Here is a 16,660-nt window from a genome sequence, read left to right as displayed (position 1 = left end):
GGCCAGATCGAACCCCGAGGATCATGCTGCACTGGGTTGTTGGTCTCGCAAGCGTTCCCTGATCTGCCGCAATTTCTGGCTTCCCCTACTTTTTCCGACTTTGATTTCTCTCATTATTGCTATGATAATGCTCGCCCGCTGGGTTCCCGTGCCCGAGTCCTTGGCGCCTCAGGATGTGCCTGGAGACAGAGTCTTTGGGCAGCCATTAAGTTTAGGTTAGGGTGGTCGTGCCCTCTATAACTGCTGTCCTTATGAAGACATGGACAGACGGGAGAAGAAGCCAAGGAAGAGGCCTCGGACAAAGCCAGTCCTATAACAGCCTGATCTTATGCTTCTCACCCGCACAGCTGAGCGGACATGAGTGTCTGCTGCTTAATCTCTCCAGCCTGTGGCATTTATTGTGGCCGCTGAAGGAAACTTCTCATCCCTGTGAACGTGGCCATGCCTATTCTAAATGCTTCCCTGTTATCCAGTTCTGCTGTGCTTCAGATGAGGCCAGCAGTGGCCACTAGGAGTCTTTGGGTTGGACCTCGTGTTCCCTTGGTATGGTCCACGCTTTTGATTTCTGGATACTTCTTTTCTGAGATCACTAGGTGCTGTAGATTGGTTCTTTGTGCTTTCTTTTCTATGCCCCTAAGATAAGCTGCTTCTCCAAAAAATGCTGGCTTCTTTGTTTGAAAATGGCATTTGGAAAGGAAAATCTGCAGCCTCGCGTGTTGCTCCTGGACCCGTGGATGGGCGTATACCATGCCAGCCCCAGGTCTCCAGGGGTGCACAGAAGTGGCTTCTCCGTCCTGCAGGCCGGTCGCTCTCCAAGGTACTGACCGGGAAAGCCTTTTTTCTCCTCGTGCTGTGAGAGAGTGGAAAGGCCAGCGCGTCACATTTCTGCACGTCTGCTGCTCTGTTCTGCTCACATTCATGTGAATAATGGAGAGCAGACACATCACTCTGGTGAGATAAATTCAGAAATCTTAGAATTTAATGAGTAGTAGCTGTCTCTTTGCAAATCTATCCCTTGAAGAGGACAAGAGAACCTCTGTAGAGAGAACTACGGGAAGGCACTGTCCAAACTGTTATGTAGGAACAGAGATCACACAAGTTCAGATTTGCTTCATGCTGTATCTCCGTGAAGACAAGGCAAGGAGAAGCATGCTGGGGTCATTTTAGATACAGGAGCACATTTCTTGGCAGTTAAGGTTAGAAGAAGCTGGAGAAAGTGTCAGTGCAGTTTGTGAAATTTTCTTCTAATTCTACTAGTAAACGAGTGCAAACTGGCTAAATAAATATACATGGAATAAAATATTTCAGACTCCATTTGTAATTGGATATACATCTCTTTCATCCAGCAGAGGCAATGCTGGGATCCATGGGGCTGCATGTGCGCATGCTGGCTCAGCTATCTCTGAATAGCCAAAGTTGGGGTGCGCTGGTGTTCTTTTTTATATATTGCTGATGTGTGATCTGTGAAGACAGGTTTAGAGGAAGCGCTGGCTATAGTGGAGTAACTGACATTTACCCTTAAAAACCCATACTCGATGTACATTAGAACAAAACGGGCTCTGCATTGTTACCAAGGTAGATTTTTAATTGTGCTGCTAATGAGCATTAAAGTCCAAGAGGATACAATAAGTTTTTTTTTTGTTTTTAAAATAATTTTACTGAGAAATAAATAGTAATGGGACAGTTTCAAAACCAGTTAGTAGGACAGTTTTAATAAATACATTGCATATTGTTGTCTTCCTAGTGGTTATTCATAGTACAAAATGCAGACATGATATCCTGTCCAAACACTATTAATACAATTATTTCTTCTCATTGAATTAAGAGAAAGTAACTGTATGTCTATCCTAATAGTCCTTCATTTGTATCCCCTTTTTTTGTTTAGCTTTGTCAGAGATGGGTATTCCATTGCCATTTAAATATTGTAGGTATGTGAATTCAGCAAACATTTGGTACTGTCCCTTTCAGCTGGATTCATTTTCTAGATTAAAAGGTGTTGAGAAGTCATTGTTTCATGCATGGGAAAGAGCACTGATGGCTGGAATTCTCTGTATAAGAAAAATAAGTGCAAGTCTTTTCCTTGAAAATTACATGAAGGTTAGCAGTTGACTCACGGCAATTACGATATTTACAAGCCTTGCCTGCAGTGCTGTCGACCTCAGAATGTCCCCTGCCCCAGCCCTAGGAGAAATTCCCAACAAATCAGCCTCTTCTATGACTCTACGTTCCATTGAAGGTCACAGCAGACATCATTTACTGTTCTTGTTAAAACCTAATGGCCTTTTAAAGAGATGACCCTTGGTGTCCAACAGAAATATTGCAGAGTGGGCATGTAATGGCATCCGCAGGTCCCTGTCCAGGTTTTAATAACTCTCACTGCATTTTTCATCTTCTTCAATTAAAAAAAAGTTACAGCGTGTTATCACTCCAGGATATTTATGACAGTCCTCCTGAATATCAGTTTCTAACCTAGGTCTTATAACTAAACTTCCAGAAATTCTACCACACAAGCCGAAACCAGTTACATGCAGGAAGACATTTGTGAGTTCTGCTTATTTGGGTGCCTTATTGTACTTCTTGGTGTATTTCAAATTTTTATAGGTAATTTCTAATTTGAAGTAAATGACCACGTGCTCGAGTGGGAACAAAAGCCTAAGTCATCCGTATGTGAGTAACTGCAGCTCTTTGGCTTGGAGGGTGCTGACAGCAACCAGAGACTCCTCTAAAAAGGGTCTCCTGAGTAGGATGAGGCTGAAAACATACCCAGCTCTTCCTCTTCTCTTTCAGAAAAGCAGGTATCATTGTCTTCTTCATACCATTGTCTTCTGTAACAAAACACAAGTGACTTCTAAACAGTAGAACTCATTCCTCACCGCCCCCGAGGCTGAGGGGCCCAGTATGAAGGCAGATTCAGCATAGTTGAGGGCTTGCTGTCTGCACAGTGATGGTGCCTGTTGTCGCATCTACATGGTGGGAAGGGTGAGTTTCTCTGGAGCTGCTTCTAGAGGACACCAATCCCATTTATGAGAGTCACACTCTTACAACCTCCTGATATCCAGAAGTCCCTCCTCGTGAGGCCAGCACCTTGAGGTGAGGGTCTCAGTGCAGGGATTGGGGACCACGGATCCTCAGGCCACCACAATTGCAATGGCTGAATAGGCAGCTAGAAGGAGAGAAAGCCTAACTCCTCACAGATCAGAGGCCGGAGTCCAGAGTCGGGTGCAGCGGGGCAGGCTTGCCATGAGCCCTTTCCTCCTGGCTCTCAGGCAGTGCTTCCTCCTCGCTTTTGTCCTCTCCAGCATCTCTCCCTCTTCCTGACAGCAAACTGAGTGCGTGTCCATCCCGCTGCATCCAGGCCCCTCACTTAACCTCGTTCAACCCCAGATAACTTAGGTGAGGCCACAGCTCCTGTCCTCACTGGAGGGGGAGGGTTTCAGCAGTGAACGTAGGGGACACGATCCATCCACAACCCAAGAATTCTGCTAACAGTTCTGTTTCTTTTTGCATTTACTCAGCACTGCCCAGGCATAGGGACATCATTGACTGGGTGACTTCAACTGAAAATTTCCTGGGTTTCATCCTCCAGAGTGAGATCAGAGTGGACAGCTGCACTTCCCTGTGCCTAGGGGTACAGCCCTCTTGGTGTGCTGGATACAACGAGCCACTCAGAACATGGTCCTCCGTCCCACTTCTCTTTCCCACTATAAACGTCTTCCTCACTGGTTGCTGCCCTTCTGTCCTGTAGTATGTGAAGTGTGGTGCAGACCTCAGGCTCCTCCCTGGGCCTCCTGCAGCAGAACCTGCATGTTGCAAGATCCCATCTGGTCCCCTTGCCTAGCAGAGTCAGGGCAACATGATTCTAGAATGCTCTTTGATGTGACTCCCAAGCAACTTCCACTCCAGTTGTGCAGTGACTTCCAGTTAGTTTAAATCAGCCTTATTGCGCTGCTCAGGGGACTCGTTTCCTCCCAACTTCCCTCCTGATGTTTCTGCACCTGCAGCCTTTCATGTGGCTGCTTCTGTACAGCGCAGTGCATGGGCAGAAACCTTTCTATAATAAGTTACTCACGCTGCATCAGGAGGCTGGGTGCAGAGGTGGGCATGCATGGTACATGGCTTATGACAACTTTTATTCAATGGCTTCGTCTTTTATTCATATGCCACTTTGATTTTCTGAACCAAAAATGTGAGCTATTGTTTTAATCCACTTTCTTGAACCTACATTTTTAGGACTTTCAGCTGGCATACTTACTTTATATTAAATACACAAGAGAGCTTTTATAAATAAAGGCTTCAAATAGCAATGCCCTCCTCAGGGATGTATATCTTTAGACTTTTAAAGTATGCATGAGCCCCATGAATCAAATTCTCTGTTTGCAACTCCTTAAAAAATGCAACAATTGGTTATATTGAAAATTAAATGTCCCAGGTGGTAGCAGCCATCTTTTTCTTTTCCCAAGCATGCTTGGGCATCAAATGAAGGTGGCCCTCATCCTCAGGAAAATTCATCCAGGAAGCTTTTGCAAATCACAAGATGCTTTTCAGAGCTTTTTGTTTCACAGTTTGTGTGGCATAGAAGTTAAGAAAAGACATCATGGAGAATGAATACAGCAAAAGATTTGAAAGTGACAGAGGCTTTGTGGCCATCGCGTCTGCCGTTTGTGTAGTGACAGCAGAGCTCTGGTACCCCTGCCCGACAGTGACCTCCTACACCCCGCCAAGGGGCCATTTGCAAACTTTGCTCTTTGATTCGCCACTGCTGCGGTGTTGGCTTCCAGTGCTGCAGGCAGAGAATTCTCGGCTGCTGTGAGTTGCTGTGGCGCGTGACTCACAAAACCCAGATGCTTCCAGGAAGGAGGAGGCTGTATTAGAGACCCTGTTTATCTTCTGAGTTTCTGCTCTTGTATCAGTCATGTGGTTGGATTTAATTAAAGATATGAGATCATCTTCCCCCAAGAGCTGTGCGATGAACTGCCTTCCCTCAGCTCCCGTGTGGCCCCTCCTTTGTCTCCATGTAGTGATGCTCCCTTTCTGGAAGACAATCCAAGCTCGCACTGTGGCATCAGAAGCGTCCTTGGCTGCGCCCGTCTGCAGAGCGGGCCGTGCTCTCTGAGAGGTGAGCAGCTCAGGGTGTCCATTCTCAGATCCTCTTTAGTTTTGTTCAAACAAACCTGGCACCTGCGGGCAGCGACTGACCCCTCGCAGGGGCTGCAGTCAGAAGCCCTCTGAGGTTGGCTCTCCTGAAGCCTGGACGTGGCAGAGGCTCCTGTCGGCCACTGGTGGGGACACGCCATTGGCTGGTCTCTCAAACTCTCTGCCTGGGTCTCTGCACAGTGCAGCTCCACTGCCTCTGTGGCAAGACAGTTACACGCTGTCACTTCTACTGCACACGTGGCCAGCCCTGGTTTAGTTGGTCAGGATTGAAGAACAAGAGGCGTAGATCATGATCACCTCCCTGGAGGCTGCCCACCACTAGGCCTTCACTCAGGCCCACGAAGCCCACCCTATCCCATCTGCTCAGGAGTTCTCTACCACACGGATCCATGTCTATCCTCTGTGAGCCTTCCTAGCTCAAAATAAGCGGCTGCACACTCCCCTTTAGCGCATGTCAATAGTAGAGTGCGCACTCGCTTTGCGTGTGGAAGGTTCAGCTCTGGTTGAGTTACGTCCTTGGGAAATTGCTAAAGGTCTTGCTCTCAGCAGAGCTGCCCCCACATGGCAGGCATGAAGAAAGATCCTGGAGATCATGACTTAGGACTGAGAGGGTCAAATCTGCAGCGCGTATTTGATGCCCTCGACTCTGGCCTCATCCAAGATGAACAGGCCCTCTGCAGGCATAATACTGTGCCATGGCCCTTCGAGCGCAGGCATGCTGAGTTTTGTGGAGAACTGGTTGGACCCCGCAGAGGCTCTCGGCTTTGTGATCAGACGCACCTGTGGCTACGAGGTTACCATAACTTTAAGGGTCTGTTTGTAAGATCACTTGGTGATCTCAGGTTCCCCTCTGAGTAAGCAGAGCAGGATTAAATTAAACTCAGGCTAGGAATGAAACTCTTAGCATGTTGAGTCCACTAATGGTAACCTCGGATACCCTCCTGTCCCCTAGGCTCTCCATTCCTGGCCAGGCCAGAGAGGCATGCTTTTAGCCTTGGTGAGACTGAGCCACTGTCCCCATGAGATGTGCTTGGTGTTCAGATTGAGTTTGACATCTGTGACATCCAGAAATGAGTGATTGTGAATTTGGAACACCAACAATGGCACAGGAGAGATTTGAACTGCAACCTGCAGCCCCTCGCACCTCCCCTCCATCTTCACGCTGACGCATCTTGAAAGACATCAGCTGCTAAATCCTAGCATGTCCGTGTAGTTAGTCTTTACCAATTTGAATAAATTAAACTTAGCACTGATTACACAAGTGTTTGCTTGGTTCCAAATGCAAACACGACCTCAGTGGACAACTCAGAAAGTGCTTCCAGATGGAGCTTATCAGGAGTGTCTGGCCGGTCAGTTCCTTCTGGATTGGAGCAATTAATATGCAAAATCTCTCAAGCAATTCCTTCTCAAGTGGGTTAAGCCGATTCCTTGAAATCGTGTTTACAGTTTCACCTTGTTTAGCAAAGCCTTCTCCAGTCTGGATAAAAACCTCAATTACAATTCAGATTGAACTGCGCAGCTGGACCCCAGCTGTAGTGTATATCTTCTCTCTGTTCGGGGGATACGGGGCCCATGGCCAGGAGATGGTGCAGAAGGGCCAGGGCCCCCGACTCCTGAGTGAGCTCGGGGCTCCTCCCCACCCCAGATCCCTCGCAAGCTGCCCTGTGCCGCATGTGCTCCCGGCAAGGTCGCGGTGCTTTCCAGCTCTGGTCTGCCTGACTCCAGCAGAGATCTTGATTGCATCAGACTGTGTTGTGGCAGATTTGGAAAGGAGGTCCCTGGTGCTGCTCGTCCAAGCACTGTGCCCAAAGGAGGTAAAATGCACGCACCCCTGAAAGGCAACGCCTGAAGCTTTGCTGAATAGAAATCACATCTTCAGCGCAGGTCACCCCCGGAGGGCCCAGCTCATGAGAGTGCACTGAGCACCGGGGGTGTGATGCACTCCACCATGATTCAGAATATCTCCCAGGATCGGTCCCTCCTCGCCTCCCACTCTACCCCAGAGACAAAGAAGAAAAGTATAGCTTTCCCGTCTCGGCCAACAGCTCCAACCCCGTACACTCTTCCAAGGTACACAGTTCATTCCCCTCTCCTTAACGCCTCCTTCATCCACTCTGCCCCAGACATCACTCACCTGGCTGGTGGCCCTGTGGATGCTGATGCTCCTGGGTGTGGGTGGTGGCCGTGGGTATGGCTGCAGGTCCCGTGTGGACATGGTCCTCGCGTGTTCCAGATGCAAACGTGACCTCAGTGGACAACTCAGAAAATGCTGAGCACAGACCTTGTTTGCTAACAGGTGAAGGTGCCATCTTTGGCACCTTTTTAACCCTATAAATATTGCTCATTTAAGCAACCTGAAGTGCTGCTTTGCCCTCGAGTTTTTCCTCAGCTGGAAGCCATGTCTGCCACCAACCTGCTTTAATAGCACCTAACAGGCCCACTCCTCTTCGGGAACTCCACTTAAATTCACTTTGACACACAGCCTTCACAACTGAGACAGCCACACGTGCTCTCTCACCTCAGCTCAACCCGGCATCTTTGGCACCTTTTTAACCCTATAAATATTGCTCACTTAAGTTCCTTATATGGCATTTCACATTTTGAATGGCAACATGTAACCATCTTTGTACCTCCTGAGTCAGCCAGCATAGGATCTTGGTTATGATAGGTGCTGAATAAATGTTTAGTCCATTTACCAACCGTGTGTGTGTGTGTGTGTGTGTGTGTGTGTGTGTGTGTGTGTTTTGGTTCTTTTCTCAAGAGTAGATTTTGTGAAAGGCGGTGGGAAGATGAAAGGACTCCACCTGATAAAATAATAAAAAAAGAGAAGAATGTTCCCGAATAGCTGACACCAGATATACCTGAAATTGGGGTTCATCTAGAACCAACTTCAGGAGTAGCAGGGATCTCATAATAAAATGCTTTCTCCTCCCCCTTCACTTAGCCCTCCCATCATGGCTCCTCTGCTTCTTTGGAAAATGTCCTCTTTGATGTTACTGTTTCTGTAATTTTTAATCACTTTGATACCTGAAAGAATTTCCATGAGAATGCCAGGCTGGCATCTCTAAGGCAAGTAGATCTAGCACCAGGTTACTAAGTCTGAGAACATGGACTCTGAGGTCAGGATCTTGAACACGCAGGTATGAGGCTGGAGGGTTTGGGCCTGAGGTCGGATGGGTCAGAACTGTGTCTTGTGTTTTAGTCACATTGCTGTGCACTAGGGGAAAAGTATTCTTGATATTTTCTCTCTCAGCCGCTTTCTTCATCCCTGAGACAGGTGGCCCGACACCTGTAGTCTGGAAGGGAGGCTTTTAATGACTCGAGTCTTGAGTCCGTGGTGGGCAGCTCCTGAAGGAATGCATGGCAGAAAGGCCTGGTGGAGGGGAGCTGCTCGGGTCAGAGACGCCAGGAAGCGGGGAGAGCAGAGGAGCCAGGGAGAGCGATGCCCTGTCCAGGTCCTGCTCCCGGCGAGCTGCCCCTGAGAAGCACATTCGGCTCTGAACTCACCAGTGGACCTGTCCTCTAACAGCAGAAGTCCCCAGGGTCCAGTAACCCCTAGGACCCACCTCTGACATGTGACACTGTGCGGAGGCATTCCCTGGCTAAACCATAGCAATTGGTCTAACATAGTTACTGCCTTGCCTACTGGAAATGAGATATAAGAATTAACGTTCAAAGAATTAATAATAACATTTACCCAGGGGCGCGTGTCATTATAGTACTAAAGGAAAAATGATGAAGATACTAGGCTTTGTCACTGTTTTCTTTGAATAAACTTGAGGCTTGTGCATGTCAACAGGCAGGAGTGTTTATTTGGAAAAGCACGTGTCATGAGCGAGACCCTTCTCCCTGCCCTCGGGAGTCCAGCTGCCCTTTCCAGAGATCTCCTGAACCTTGGCTTTTCTCCCATGTGTTTTCACTCCCCTTACCTTCTCTTGGCAATGGTTCAAGCCAGAAGCTTTATACACCAGCTTATAAAATCTGTGAATCTTGTCCTGGGAGAGAGAAAGAGCCTTAGAAATCTGAAGTCCGGTTTGCATGAAAGCTTGTGGACTTTGGGTCAGATGGGAGTTCCGCTGATGATTTTCATGGAAGTCCCCATGGCGGCCGCGGTTTTGCATTACTGCGGCCGCCATGGGGACTTGTGGCAGGAGGCGTGCTGACCTCAAGGGACCAGACTGCGTCCCCAGGAGGTAGCACCTCTGCTGTATTCTTTTGTGACACCGTTCACGATAGCCCAAGAGTGGTCACATGGAAGAACAGCGCTGATAATAACTTGAGGTAGAAGCACAGAAATGTCACTCACCTTTAGAGAAGGAGATGCTGCCGTGCCCAGCAAGCACGGCTGGACGTGGAAGACTCTGTGCCGAGGGACTAAGTCTATCCGAGGAGGACAAACTGTGCATGACCCCACTTGCAAGAGGGATCTGATGTGGGCAGACTCATGCCAGGGCTGCGTGAAGGAGGGTGGGGTGCTGGAGGATGGGTAGAGCCTTCCGTAATGCAGAGCAAGAAAGTTGGGGGTCTCCAGGGAAGTGTTCTGATCCCAATAAAGCTAAAGATGCACATGAATGATTAGAGAGAATAGGGCCAGTCTGAAGGGAGAGTCCTTGACCTGGGGAACTAGGCCAGCCGGGGTTTGAGATCTTCCCTGCTGATCAATCACGAGGTGCATGAATTGGCTGCCACACTGAACCAGTCTGACCCTTTCCCATATCTGCAAGTGGACATAACCAGTCTGGCTTTTGTCATAGTCACAGAAATCATACAGATCGCGGCTGTAAACTTTGGCAGCTCATTCTCTAATTTCACATCTTTGAATTTCAGCTTCTGCCCACTAAAAAGAGGGGTTGGACTAGATTATGTGTTGAGCAGGTGGTTTGAAGACATTACTATGTAGCGATTATAACCCAACACACTTCATCCAAATGATGCTGAAAGCTTTTAATGAATCCCGTCAGTTCCATCAAAGAAATCATTTCATTAGGGAAGAAGCAAAACCTGCTACTCAACTTAAATGTTACTGCGCATATGGTTTATGACAATGGCCCGGTGTCCGGCACATAGACGATACTACGGAAACATTTGTTTAATTATTGAAATAACTAAATCAGTCATAGCTGCACCTCGTAGGTGACGCATCTAAAACAGGTGTTTGAAGAGAGATAATGTAGTGTCAAGCCAGAAGGGAAAAGGCAAGATTCGAAGAAAGCAGTGGGAGAGAGCAAACTATTCTGAGCCAGAGCAGTGAAACATGGTGTTCATGGGCCCAAGGGGACGTTACGGGAGCCAGCGCACGGCCACCGCCCCAGAGCCAAGACCTGTCCAGGGACGTGGCGCTGGGCTACTAGGACCTGCGCTGATGCTTGCTCTGCGTCAGTCAAGGTTGGGGGCTGGTCAGAGATGGGCGCAGAGACCCTGGCTGGCGTTTGGTCAGGGGCGGCCTGTCCATCTCGGTTATCTCTCATTCCTTCCCAGCACAGCATCTTGCTGTCTCTGAATACTAACCAGAATACAGAAAAAATGAATACAACAAATTATGTCAGCAAAGACTGGTTTTATTGGCAAACACATCTCCGCGATGATTAATGAATTGGAAAATTGTAAGATGCCTCCCTTAATCACTTTTACAAACTAATTGCATTTTGCAGCATGGCTAAGGATTTTGATTGCATTGTTCAGAGCCAAAAATACAAAACAACTATTGAATGTGATTTTTATTTTCACTTCAAAATTTGAGAAGCAGATGAGCCGTGTTTCCCAAAAGGTGCTGATGAAATGTCTCAACTGCATACAAATGGGTCCAAGGATGGATAAAAATAAGAGTTAAACCCAGAAACTAAGTGTTGAAGGAAAGAAGGCAACTATGGAACTATGGGATCTTCACTGCTTTTGACTTATGGCTTTGTGTTTCAATTCTCTTTCTGTGGGAAGACAATAATCCAATCTTCCCACCAGTGTGGACACATACGGCACACAACTTTCAGTTCCTCCCTAAGTGAGTGTACAAAGAATATTCCTGCTCTTCTCTCTCCCCTTTAGCCATGATGAGGGGCCAGAGTGTCTCAGGCCTAGGCTCTCACCTGCTGTTTATGTGAACCCACACAAGTAGCAAGGCCCTTCCCAGGGGAGCTGGGATTACGCTGGGTCCATGCGGATAGTCCAGGGTGCTCGCTGTTTTAAGGCCTAGGGATTAGGATCATCGGTTCCATCCACTCCATCCTTCTCTTTCCCCGTGTCATGTGGCACGTGCAGGTTCTGGGCAGTAGGCTGTAGACATCTTTGGGAGCCCTGTGGTCTGTCTGCCCCTGATGAAAATGTGCATGATGTCAAGCAGTGTCTTTACTGGGCCTGGTGAGGACTGTCTCTCGCTTAGCTCTGCCCAGACCCTGTGACAGATGACATAAAAGGTTTATAAGTGAGCTGAGAACTGGTGAAGACTCCGCATAAGGACCCAGTCATCAGCTGATGGCTGTGTGGCCTTAGGCCACCTCCTGACCACTTCCTGTGCTTCTCTCCGTGTCCTCAGCCGTGGACTGAAGGCCCTGCTGGGCAGTCTCTGTGATCTCATGCAGAGACCTGCAGGCCTGAGGGTTCTGCTTGCGCGAGGTCAAGGTCATGGATGGCCACCAGCTTTGGTGGATGACTGCCTTCTTGTTGGTTTATTTTAGCTTGGATGCACCTGAGTCTTCTGCACATTTGAAGTTCGTTATTTCTACATCGCGTGACTGAATGCAGATGAGCCTCCACGTGTGGTGCCTGATGGGTAGATTTCTGTTGCCAAAGCATATAAGCAGACCAACTCTGTTCAGCTTCCCTGCTCCCTCTGAGGCAGTCGCTGAGCGGCCTTAGGGCTGACGTGAGGCTTGCGTGTGCAGCCTCCCAGCCTATTCAGAAATCAAGGGCATGTTTTTTTTTTCTCATACACAGCACTCTATGACACTGCATAGAAATCAGTACTCCTAAAGAGTATCTAGAAAAATCTATGCAAATGTTCAGCCCAGCATGCCCCAGCAAGCCCTGCACCCTGAGCAGTCCCCCCTGGAGCTCAGGGACACCTGGGAACTGCCCCTGGGAACATGCTCTGGGGCATCTCTAATTAGAACACAGCCTGGGCCCTGCGTGGGCCCCGCAGCTGCTCAGCGGAGCCAGAAGCAGCCTTGGGAGCAACTGGAATCTCTTCCTCTCCTTTACTTACGCTAGCTTGGTGGGGAGGTGGGGGGAACTGTTCCTCTTCTTAAGTAATTTAAACTGATTGGCAGTAAGTTGGAATATTATCAAGATAAAAGGTAAGATTTTCGTGTAAATGACTAATTTAAGATTGCATTTGCCTTCTTTGCTACCACAGAATGCACTGCAAGCCAATGGGATCGTGTAAGACGTGGCTGGTCTATCTGGTCTTGCCACGCCAGCCACTCAGCTGTGTCTGGAGTTGTCTCCCCCGAGGGCTGCCCAGCCAGGCACTTGGCACAACGCCGCAGAACAGCAAAAAATTTACAAACTTCACATTTTGTCTTTTCATTGAGTGTAGAATGGAAAGATCAGCCAATCCTAGAACCATCCAGTTCTGTATTTGAAAGATAGTTCCTACAGCACACACTTTGGGTTGCTTCTGCAGTTGGGCTGCTGCGTAATACAAATAATTGCGAGGGAACTGGGGGAACCCTAGTGACCTCAGAGGGGTGGCAGGTCTCGGATGAAGAACGATGCCGACCCTGGTGCTCCCAGGGACAGGGCAGAGCTCCATGGAAGGCTTGGTGCAGGCCCGCAGTGCATGGCGCCTGGGTGATGGGGTCCACCCTGGACAGTATCTGTCCAGGGATTTGTACTGGTGAGGGATGTTCTGGATAAAGGACTGGCTGCTGCGCTTGCTGCATCGCTGTTGAAAGGATGCGCTGGTGTGGCATAAAGCCCTGAGAGATGATGGCTTTTGATAAACATCAGTATGTGGCTTGATTGATATTCTTCAGAAAAATGGGGCCAAAGATTATTCAAAACAACTGAACATCAATAGATCATCAAACACAAAACTCCAAAACCATCCTTGAACGTTGAGTGTGCTTGCTTGTGTGGTGATCAGGGCCGCCTTCTGACCCTTCCGCTTACCACCGCCTCCAGCAGTGCCCGCTAGCGTGGTCCGGAGAGGGTGGGCGTCTTTAATCAGAGTAGTTTTGATAAACATCTCTGCGACACAGAATTAGTAATCAAGACCTTTAAAATGTTAATGTTGGAAGCAATTTTTGTTGCAATCTCATTTTCACTTCTTATTTTTTGTTCTCTGCTTCTCTTACCTACACGTGTTGTGTTGAGAGATAACACAAGCATTGTTGTGTCTGTTATTAGTATCCAGCATTGGGAGTAAATATTGTTTTGTGTTTGTTAAATTCTTTTTTATTTTACAGCACAAAGGTAAAGCAATATCTCATAACGAAATGATAAGAGAATGACAATAGTTAATAGGCTGCATATTATTATCTTTAAAGTAGCTACTCAGAGTACAAGCTGTGGGCATAAATGTTCTGCAGTTGATATAAGCATAAACCCTCCTTTCCTATGAACTAAGAGACACTAATAGTAAGAACTATTTCGTAGTTTTTCTCTTTCCCTTTTCTTCTTTGCTCCTTTCCCCAAGCCTAGTTCCTTTTTCTTTTCTACAGATTTCTTTCCATTTCACAATATCTATTGCACATTTTAGACCTTATTTGCTCTTGCAGTTTCTCCCATCAGGAGGACAAGACAATGCTGACACACGCAGGTCCGACTGACTTCACTAATGCGTTCGGTCTCGAGTTGTAGCCACTTGCCTATAAAAGTATCAAGATTATCCTTCTTTATGGCTAAGTGGCTCCATTGCATAAAAATACCACATCTTTTAGAAACATTTAAATTATTTTGGAAAACTTGAAATCGAGTCAAATTCACATGTTATTGACAAGATTCAGTGAGGCACAAAGTGAAGATTTATCACTTGGATTTATTTGTTATGGAGATATTAATGTACACATCTTCTTTATTCAGTAGAGCTTTTTGATTTCTTTCCTAAAAGTAAAGTCACTTGCAGGAGTTGGTATTGTACACAAGAATAGAGTGATTTGGAAGCAAACTTCAGCTTCTGGAAGAGGCCAAATTTGGCCAAAACATGACCTTCAACCTAACATAAAATAACCTTGGCAAAAGCTTTATAAACATTTAAGTATAAGGGCCAGCCAGATAGCTCAGCAGACTAAAGTGCCCACTTAGGCAGAGCGCAGTGGCTAGGATTCGATCCTGGGTGTGCCGTGCCAGCCCCATCCCCAGGGCACACTATGATGGCAGTTAAGAAAAGCTGCAAGGACAGCCAACATTTTGGCCCTAGCCTTTCAAGGTCAGTGAGGACGCAGGACATAGGAGAACCTGTACTGTAACATCATGTATCTCAGTTGTGCCCAAATTTTCTCATCAAGGAGATTATGGGGCTACAGAGGAATGTGATCGATGATGTAGAGTGTGCCTAAACAGAGTCACATGGAGAGAAAACATTTTCTCAGGCTTTCACAGAGAGCACATTGGCCCAGCAATGGCCATGACTCATCCACATGGCTGACACTGACAAACAATCTACAAAGTGCAGTACGGGGTTTCGGGATAAGTCCTGAGGGGACTGAACTGACCCTGTCACATACAAAAGATACATTTTCTGTTATATAGGTCTTACTTTATCTTGGTCTTAACCATCCAGCAGAAAAGTATAGAAATGAGGTATGAAAAGTAAAGCCATGTTAATATGCTGACCTCTGGAAGGCTCAAATCATCAGATATGGACATTGCCAGTCCTGTGGATAACCCACTACTATTTAGAGTACTGAACTATATTAGAATATTTTGCTGAATTCATGCACCTACAATATTTGGATGGCAATGAAATACAATACCCATCTCTGACAAAACTGAACAAAAAAGGTGATATAAATGAAGGACAATTTTGTGTCTGCATATACAAAATAGTTAGGATAGATATACAGCTACTTTCTCTTAATTCAATAAGAAGAAAGATTTGTACTAATAGTGTTTGGACAGGATATCATGTCTGCATCTTGTGCTATGAATGGCTACTACAAAGACAACAATATGCAACGTATTAATTGTTGTAACTTTCCTACCAACCTGTTTTGAAGCTGTCACATTGCAATTTTTTTTCTCAATAAAATTAATTAAAAAAAAAAAAAGAATGGGTGTGATGATGCACAGGCCTGTCATCCCAGTGCTTGGGAGGCTGAAAACAGGAGAATCACTGTGTGTGATCTATGTACTGAGACCCTGTAGACCCTGTAATAAATACATTTTTTTTAAAATTAAGTATTGTCATGTGCAGTTTAGACCTCACCCACATGTCCACATGCTCCTCCCCTGTTCCTCCATGCTGCTCCTTGCTCCTCTCCTGCTCCTCCCCTCTTCCTCCCCTGCACCTCCCTGCTACTCCCTGCTCCTCTCTGCTTCTCCCTGCTCCTCCTTGCTCCTTGCCTGCTCCTCCCTGCTCCTCCCTGCTCCTCTCCTGCTCCTCCTTGCTCCTCCCTGCTCCTCCTCTGCTCCTCCCCTGCTCTTTCCCTGCTTCTCCCTGCTCCTCCTTGCTCCTCCCTGCTCCTCCCTGCTCCTCCTTGCTCCTCCCTGCTCCTCCTTGCTCTTTCCCTGCTCCTCCTCTGCTCCTCCCCTGCTCTTTCCCTGCTTCTCCCTGCTCCTCCCTGCTCCTTCCCTGCTCCTCCTCTGCTCCTCCCTGCTCCTCCCCTGCTCCTCCCTGCTCCTCCCTACTCCTCCCCTGCTCCTCCCTGCTCCTTCCCTGCTCCTCCCTGCTCCTCCCTGCTCCTTCCCTGCTCCTCTCTGCTCCTCTCCTGCTCCTCCCCTGCTCCTCCCCTGCTCCTCCCTGCTCCTCCCCTGCTCCTCCCTCCTCCTCCCCTGCTCCTCTCTGCTCCTCCCCTGCTCCTCCCTACTCCTCTCTGTGCCTCCCCTGCTCCTCCTGTGAGGCAGTGCTGCACGTGTCCATGTCTCCCACTGTAAGATGTTCATGGAGGGAAGCCCTTTGCCATTGCCCCGGGAGCATCCAGGGCCTCCGCTAGGTGCTGGGTAAACCCAAGGGCCAGGAGACACTAACTTGTAAGGCTGACTCCTAGGGAGCTGATGCGTACTGTCTGCTCCAAGACCAAGGCAGCAATTTATGTCCTAATGCAGTGAGCCTTAGGTATCGGTGGTGCGGGGGCTCTGGGCTTTTAGTCCACCTTGTCAGCATTTTGAACCTCTGTACTGATTCTGTAACTGAGTAACTTCGCGTGCAGGAGACCTAGTGGAACCTAGAGTGCTGTGCTCCGAAGTCTGCCAAGGAGAGCACAGATCTGGCAGATAAGGGAGGAAGTTAAAATCTGGCATAACTTCTGGGGAAAGGATTTTGTGGAAAGGCAAAAATTTCTCAGAGGATTTCAGTACTATTTTAAAGAAATCGTGAGAAGTTAGAGAAAAATCAAATCTAATTTTTAAA

The 16,660-nt window shown here is 47.6% G+C and overlaps 1 protein-coding gene across 3 annotated transcripts in view; it reads left to right on the top strand.

Annotated features, from left to right (window-relative positions):
• Dpp6 (dipeptidyl peptidase like 6) overlaps positions 1-16,660 on the top strand; it is an 840,304-nt gene that overhangs the window by 512,560 nt on the left and 311,084 nt on the right. The gene's annotated exons all lie outside the window — the stretch shown is intronic.

This window comes from Octodon degus, unplaced genomic scaffold, assembly GCF_000260255.1.
Source record: "Octodon degus isolate 3935 unplaced genomic scaffold, OctDeg1.0 scaffold00027, whole genome shotgun sequence".
In the NCBI taxonomy this organism is placed as follows: Eukaryota; Metazoa; Chordata; class Mammalia; order Rodentia; family Octodontidae; genus Octodon; species Octodon degus.
This window is presented reverse-complemented; position numbering and strand designations above follow the sequence as displayed.